We start from the raw sequence: 8824 nt of genomic DNA, 5'->3' as shown, positions 1-8824 counted from the left end.
AAAATGAGTTATAACTCGGTTAAAAGATGAGTGAATAATGATATGGTGAGCCCCAAGTTTAGTCGGGTTATTATGTCGGCACTTATTCAAAAAATAATTGAGTGATAAGAGTCGTTCAATCAAGATAGTTGTGTGGGGGATACTTTTCCGCTTAAGAACAATTTTAGCATTTGATTGTATGTGAACTGAAAACTTCAGAGATGGATATCCATTGACGGAATCGATTGTATGATCCGAGGATATAATGGTTCATTGTCTTGGGAATTTTTCCAGCCCACAACAACTTATTGATAAATTTCTCGCTCAAAGCAATTAGTTATTGAATATTTACAATTTATAGTGAAGGTTTGACATGAATAAGATAAATTGAGAAAATGAATAGGTATAAAGTCGCAACATATATTGAATAATATATATTGTAAAAGTAAAATAGTTCAAAGTAAAAAAAATATATATACCTTGAAAGTTGATAATTGTAGAGAAGAAGACGACATATATGAATGTCATACATGCCAAATGTGAATATCTGAATTTTGTTTTGTAGGACATGCTTTAATTTGATAATAAAGCAATAAGATAACAGTTATTGAATTATACATTTAGTATAATGTTTCTAGTAGTTACAGTATGACGAGAGATATTCTTTGTGCAATAATAATAAATTGCCTGTTTAATTTTCTACATTAAACAAATAGTAACATAAAATTTAATAGCATAAAGTGAATAGTGTAACAGTTATATACAATTGATATATAATTAATTTTTTGATAGTATCCAATTTTAAGATTTAAACTCATCATTATTGTCATTTAATTGTATAAATAAAATTATTAAGCAATAGAATATAATACATAATGAAATAAAAATGCAATTGACATGGTTGTTATATATCATTATTGTATAGAACATATGTTGAGGTTTGAATATAACTAATAAATCAGTAAGTATTAGTTACTCAAAATATAAATGTAAAACTATGTTGAATAAAATATATAATTTTACTTGTGTAAATAGAGAACTTTGAAAAAAAAATAAGCAAATTTGATAAGTGAATTTATGCTCGGATTGATTGAAAATCGAGTTCGTTTTGGATTGATTGAAAGCCGAGCTTATTCTCGGATTGGTTCATTAATCGATTATGAGATGTGGAATATTATGATACGTAAAAATGAAGCAATTTGAATGTATAAGATTTTTAAAAAAGTCACTATGTATATCGAGTAAAATCATCGACAATAGAAAAAAATATTTATGCTCATGAATAATTTTTTAGAAAAATGACCCAAAATATCAACATATATTAATTCAAAGCTTTGAGATGTAATAGTAGTAGTACTAAGAAAAAAAGGTAGTTTCTTTTATTTTGCTAAATGACAAATATCACATGTACGCCAATTGTTCTTGCTGAGTTTGGCCGGTGTATAGCTCGTCCGTCGATGAATGTCTTTAAGCTTCTCGTCGGGATGAGTTATACGTCGGCAAGGAGAGAACAAGGGGGTGGGTACCTGCAAAAGACACTCCGACGCTCAAGTCAGTAAATGTTTAAGAGGTATATAATAATTCTATGAATATAGAATGTAAGACATGAAATGAAAGTTATCATGTGTTATGTTGTGTTTATAATAATTCTATAAATATAGAATGTATTATTGAAATTAGATATAGAATGTTCTTTTTATAGGCATAAAATTGATGAATACAATTGATGTTATGACCGTTTGGTCATTAAGATAGAAATGATGGTCATTAAGTCGGTAATGAAGGTGTCAGTTACAAGCAAAAGAATGAATGATAGTTAACGCCGAGTTATAACTCATAATGTATAAAAAAGATTGAGTTATAAGGTGACGGATCAGAAGCATTCATATACTTCGGCTTAACTAGTTAAATTTTTTAATAATTTATAACATAATAATATCATACTTTCTGTGTATAATCAAATGATTCAATGTTTGGTTTTTATTTCTTGCTCATATTATTCTAAATTAAAATAAATAAAATTGCAGCATAAATCAAGACAAAATTGCTACGACTTTTTATTTAAAATTAATAAAAATTCTTACATAAAAAGACGTTTATATTAGATATATTAGATATATAATGTAACGCATAGCTGTTGTTGAAGATGTATGCTACATTCTTATGGTAAACAAAATTTAACAATAATTCAGCAATAATGAGAATAATAACTAAATTGGTCAAACGTCACACACCATAGTAGTTTTAATTTTTACTAATTCTAAAATTATCATTTTCTATTTTTCAACTTTCTATAATAAGTTGTACAATTTATTAATCTTGATTTTAAATTAAAAAAATAATACCTACATAAATTTAAAAGATACCCATGTTTCTGTTTTATATTTAATTTTTATTTTTTAATATCTTCTATTCTAAGGTATTAAAAATACAAATAAACAAGCACGTTGATTACTAGTGTTAACAAAGTGAAAAACTTAGACACCAAAAAAAAAAGTGAAAAATCAGGGAACTAAATTGCCCTTAATTAATTACATCATTTAGTGAATTTTAGTACGTATTAGAATTTTTTGAGAGAAAATGAAAAAGTGAAAAGAGAATAGTCCCTGATCCCTTCTATCGTCTTCTATGACCAAAGTCGAAAGAAAATTGAAGTAAATATGGTTTTTTGTAGCAGCTGTCCCTGCTGCCTCATCAACACTGCATAAATTCAATTTTGCAGAACCGATCCATCTTTAATCTTCATAATATATTATCGCTGTTTAATCGTCCTGTAATTACGAATAAAATAAAATCACCATTTACTCCAAACCATTATATTCTTATGTGCATGAAAGACCCAAGTGCAAGTTTTTAATCATATTTGTTTATTTTATATTAAATTCCTTATTCAGTTTGCTCTGTCTCTCGAAATTGAAAGCTGTAAACTAAAAAGCTCACTTGATTGATGCATGCATCCTTATTTTCACTTTTAAATGGATGTTGAATTTGTTTCGACATTTAGATGAATAATTATGTGTTTTTAATCTCTAGCCCACGGACACTGTATAATTTATTGGTGCATAACATCGTTTTTTTTAGAAAGGCTAACCTCTTATATCTCTTATCAAAATAAACTAACTTCTTATCAAAATAAATTTATTTTATTAAAAATTTCATCTGTGACGGATCCAGAAATTTTATAAAGAGGAGATTGGAAATAAAAAAATTAAAAGCATCATATTAAAATTATTAATAAAAAAAATAATTCTATATTTTAATATTATTTTAAACTAAAATTAATTTAAAAAAAGAATCATTTATACCAAAAATTTTTTTCATAAAATTCTAATTTTTATCTTTATTATAGAAGATATAACATAAATAATATAAATTTGTTTCTCTAATACTTTTAATATATGTATTTAAAATAAATTAATAAATATAATATATAAGATATATTCATATTAATAAATAATTTGCTTAATATATTTTGATTTTAATATCATAAAAAATAAAATTTAATCTAATTTATTTTTATGTATTTATTTTCTTATTACATTCAATTAGAAATTATTATAAAAACTAAAGTATTTTTATATAAAAATAGATAGAAGAATTAAAAAAAAAAAAAATTAAAATATTTATATATATTTGAAAATAGATAACTTAAACTTAACATTTTATATCTTATATGGTTAGATTATCAAAATAGACTTTTTTCATTAGAAATTTTATTATATTGTCTATATATTTAGAGATTAACAATTCACACTAATTATTACATAACTTTTATATCTCACATAATTAAATTGCTAAAATAAATTTATTTTATTAATATATAATATATATATATATTATAAAGAAAAGGTCGGCTAGAAAGTATTACAAAACAAAAGTATAACCAAAATACAATCCTGCTTCTCCAAAATCAACCTCTAAGAAGGAGATACAAATACATATAAAAAAGTAGAGCATAACTATACTAGATATAAAATGCAAAAGAGTATTCGCTTTCCAAAGAGATTCCAACACGCTCAATAGAGTGTGTCATGTCCTGCATCTGAAAACAACAAAATCCACAACGGGTGAGAACCCGAAGGTTTCCAGTAGGCTAATAGTTCCAAATAGAGACGATGTAAAACTACGCAAACCCACTAGGAAATCCTAGGCTCCAAACATACAAGATTCAAGCCTAGGATTTTGCTAAATCCAAATGGGGGTAAATATGCTAAGTTCTCAGTTATTTCAATGTCCCAAAACCTCATTCCTTCACAACATATCTCAGCATCTCAAATCATTTGATTCAATACTCAGTTAAATAGTAGCAAGCACAAGTAATAAGGTTCAAACACAAACAAGAGCAATTACAACAAATATGACAATTAGCACTTAAGATAAATTATTCACATAGGCAATCCAAGTACAATATGCACACCCAAATAATCATAGATAGATACACATGGTGCATATATGTCCCATGGCCATGAGCTCACGTGTGGGTTATTATGACAAACCCGACATAAAATCCGCTTGGCATCTCACAGATTAGTCTCTCGGTTTGCATTCTTAGGAGAAAAAAAATTAATAAATCATGGTACCATTATCTCAATGGAGAGTGTCGTCTCACCTTTCATCCGAGAGAATGTGGGCGATACGCATCGACGTCCCCACATCACATCGCATCCACGGAGTGTGTCAAAATAGTTTATCAAATCAACACGCAAGTGGGATAACACTCGGACCTTGCCATTTCAGTCATTCAAATAATAATCAGTTAAGGTCTTTAATCAATTTCATAACCTTTAGATTCATTAATCACAACTCTTTTTTGTTCAATACTCAAACTTAAATTTATTAGACTTAGCCTCACTTTATCTAGAGCTTAAAAATAAGTAATCATACCTCAAATAGGGTTTACAGAGGGTCTACAAGCTTGCCAGAAAAGCCAAACGGTCAAAAATAGAGTTTCTTCTATAAAATAGGACCTGTACATATACATCACCTTGTGTGTACGCACCAATCAGAATGTCATTCCTATCTCGTTCGTACGCATCGCCTCATACGTATGCACGACTTGTAAAATCTCCTTGGTGCGCGTACGCACGAGTCTTTGCACCCGTTCTGACTTGTGCGCCTTGTGTGTGCGCACACAGGCTAAAATTCCGGTATTTTTTCTGCAAAGTCTGCAATATCATATTTTTAGATCAGATTTCAAATGCCTATAACTTTTGCGACAATTATCCATTTTCGTTCATTCTTAAACTGTTTTCAAGCTCTCATCATTACCTTTAATGTAAGACAAACTTTATCAAATTCTGAACTCCGAGCACTGAGTTATAGCCCATCAAAATTGGTCAAAAACCCATTTTTACCAAAAATATGCATATTGTCATTTTTCAAATCTCCAATTTACCTCATTTCAAATCATTACATACCACTTCTAGACACCCACAACACATATTTCTCAATACTCAATCACCTCCTACTCATTCAAACCTAATCAACCCACTTTCGACTTGTATAACATAAACTATCAAAATATACATTCACAACAACAATCACAACTCATCAATCATTAATCCAAACTCATTATTTCAACCACAATTTGTCACATGGCACTTACACACTTATTATTACTTATCAAATAGGGGATACCTTACCCTATCATGACCTCTGGCCCAAATTTTCATATCAAGGTCTCTCAAAGGCAATCCATCACAACATTTATCCAAGCACAATACATAAATAGCTCAAGCATATTCATTTCTCAATTTCACACTATATCATAACAATTATTCAATCTTCAACCAACTATTTTCATTCAATCCTATCCTAAGGCAATTAACCTAGTTTTTTACATAACTTTGCATAATGCCTACTCGAAACTAAAACCCATACCTTAATGATGGCGATTTTCAACCTTTGAGTCCTTTTCTTTCTGGCCAAATTAAGCTCTAATGAAAGCTCCATGATTACTCCGAGCACCCAACCACGCACCAAAACAACTGACAAGCTAAGCTACTCCATATAATCTAACTACACCAATTATACAACAATCATACTAGGGTTTCACTCAAAATTAGGGATAGTAAAAGGATTGAGCTTTCTTACCTTGTACCACTCAATCTTAGATCAAAACTTTGCTAGATATTGTACTTGAACTTCTCCTAAAGCATCAAAATCACAATACTTCAATATTCACATACCCAAAACGTGAAATAGAAGGGAAACTCAAAAGTGGCTCAAGGTTATTGGGAGTACTTATCGCAAAAGTAGTATAGAATCAAAGAACACGACGAGATGGCAAACAGGTCTTCGATTGGAGTTATGGATTGAAAGTTATGTGGATTTTTGTGTGGGTGTGAATAGTGACTTTAGGGCACCACTTTCTTCCTCTCTTCTCTTTTTGTGCCAAATTTGTTTGTGTTAATGAGGGAGAGAGTGTTGAAATGTAAAGGGTGAAAGGATTATAAACCTTGGGCTTGGGCCTAACATGGACCAGTTTGTGATTTTTCATCCATTGGCCCTATCTTGAACTAAAACCTTTAAAATAAGTGTCTGGGTTTCTATTCTAAATATTTTTTCTCATCGTTCCTACTATCTAAGCTTTTTCACACATAATATCGAATAGACTCAAGCCAGTATGATAAATCTTGACACGATACACATTTTTATGCAATTAAATATATATCATTTATCTAGGTTTTACATATTCTACCTCAAATTTAATTTGTATTTGTTTTAAATATTATTTTTCAATAAAGATTTTGAATCGGTTTGTATTATTCAATTAGGATAATATTAGAGAGTTTTTGTTTATTTTATAAATATCAAATTTCGAATTGAATTTTATTTGTGGTGTTCTTTGCCATGGATGGGGTGATAACTCATTCTCGGTTTGGGTCGATGGAAATTTGTGTTTGTTATGCTGACTTTTAGCAATTTTAGATTAATTTTATGCTATTAGATACTGCATTTTTTCTCTAGCCTAATTAATCGTATTTGAATATTTGTCTGATTTTTCCAAGTTCAAATTACTTTCTTCCTTGCATTCACAGTTGATGCATGTATTCCGAAAAAACTATAATCTTCTATTGGGCATCTTCAATCCAGAGGGATGGTTGGAAATCACGTATCCTAAGATCATATCATGGACAAACTAAAGGGCTGTGAAACTTGCTGTTTTTCTCTGTCTTTTATTCTATCATTGATGAAAATTCTTGTTGTTTCTTATTTCAATCTTTCTCATAGATATGTTGATGACACCATGAGGATTGGAAGGGACAACAAGGGTAATATCTTTGTGCTGGAAAAAATTGAAGATAGAAATCGTAATCCTCAAGGTTAAGTAGTATTTTATTTACGATAAATGTTGGGGTGACAATTTTTAAAAACTCATACTTTGACTCATCACTACATCATCATAAGATAGAGTGTGGAACTTGCTTTGATGGTGGGTTCACTCTTCATCCATCCTTTAGTGAATGAATAAGGAGTTAAAGATGAGTTTAAAAAGGTTATGTCGTCTTAACATAACTCAATAGGTTTGAGTTACACATGTATATTTTCATTAATCCATTTTTAAGTGTTTTGTCCCTTTTTTTTTTCTTGATAGAAACTAGTGGTGAAAATTTGTGATATAGTGATTATAATTACCGTTGCATTGCGAGTATTAGTACTCACTAATGGTAAAGTAATTTTATCAAATGTATTTTTTTGTAGCTTATGCATATTAAAAGTTACTTTTATTTTAATTTACCAAACATAGCTAATACAAATCTTGAAAAGTTAAAGTTTTATCAAATCAGGCCATAACTGACTCATCTAGACATCTACTGGACAAGACTTGGTTGTTATAGTTTATTCATAGATTTTCTTTTTCCTATGTTGTTTTTTTTTTCCTATATTTGAAGGCTTTTGAGTGTGGTTTATTATGATCTTTGCTTCATGCTTTGTTTAGTTATTTACTTTTTTATGCTTCAACTGCGTTTTGAATAAGTGGTCCCTGAGTAAAATCTTTTGGACAGCCTTGTACTCCCTACAAAGTTAAAATTTGGAGTCCACACTGCAGAACATTCCTAACTTATACAGAGGTTTCGTGCAGGAAGAGGCGAAACACCAAGAACCAAAGGACAAGGTGGCAGCGATAGCGACGGTGAGGAGGCAAAGGATGTTGGAATGCGAAAAGGAAAACATAGAGAAGAAGCCCTTCATGGACATACAAACTGAGACCAAGAGATTCAGGAAAACAACACTTGATTTGATTTCCATTTTTAGCATTCAGCAACAATCGTCACAAATCAGTAACAAGTAATCCCTAATCACACTAAACCTTAAATCAATAAAGCTAAACAGAAATTTCAGTAATGATTTGATTTCTATTTTTAGCAGCAGCAAGAAAATTTCAACAAAAGTTTCAGGAATTAAAAAAAGAGCAACAGCACAAAATCAATTATTTGATTTTCTATTAACCCAGTCACAGTTTCACATTCAAAAATCAACAACAGGACATAAAAGGAAGAGAAGAACCGAAGAAGTGAAGACAGTGCCACTAACCTTCGACGGCGACATGGACGGCGCCCGGCGAGACGACAGCGAGTGGTGACACAGCGGCGAGCTGCTCCAAGTTCGAGAGAATCCAGAGAGGACGGCGATAGGGGGAAGGAGGATGCTGAACTACGATAGAGGAAGCAGAGGCGCCAACAGCACGGACAGCGGCGGCACCGCGGCAGACCCGTTGCAGGGAGAACTTAGGGTTTTGGTAGGGTGAGTTGGGAAGGTGCTATGGGTTCAAACTTCAGGTGATAGTGATATATGATTCACGTATTGGGGGTGGGGTGGGTGCTGGGGGGAAATGGGTGGG

General features: G+C 30.8%; 1 pseudogene; it reads left to right on the top strand.

The window, feature by feature from the left end:
• The window catches only part of LOC107469626 (fibrillin protein 5 homolog), a 31380-nt pseudogene extending 22973 nt beyond the window's left edge, over window positions 1-8407 (top strand).
• The last annotated feature ends 417 nt before the right edge of the window (window positions 8408-8824 follow it).

This window comes from Arachis duranensis, chromosome 10 (genome assembly GCF_000817695.3).
Source record: "Arachis duranensis cultivar V14167 chromosome 10, aradu.V14167.gnm2.J7QH, whole genome shotgun sequence".
Lineage (NCBI taxonomy): Eukaryota > Viridiplantae > Streptophyta > Magnoliopsida > Fabales > Fabaceae > Arachis > Arachis duranensis.
The sequence above is the reverse complement of the archived record's forward strand: the minus strand, read 5'-3'. Positions and strand labels throughout refer to the sequence as shown.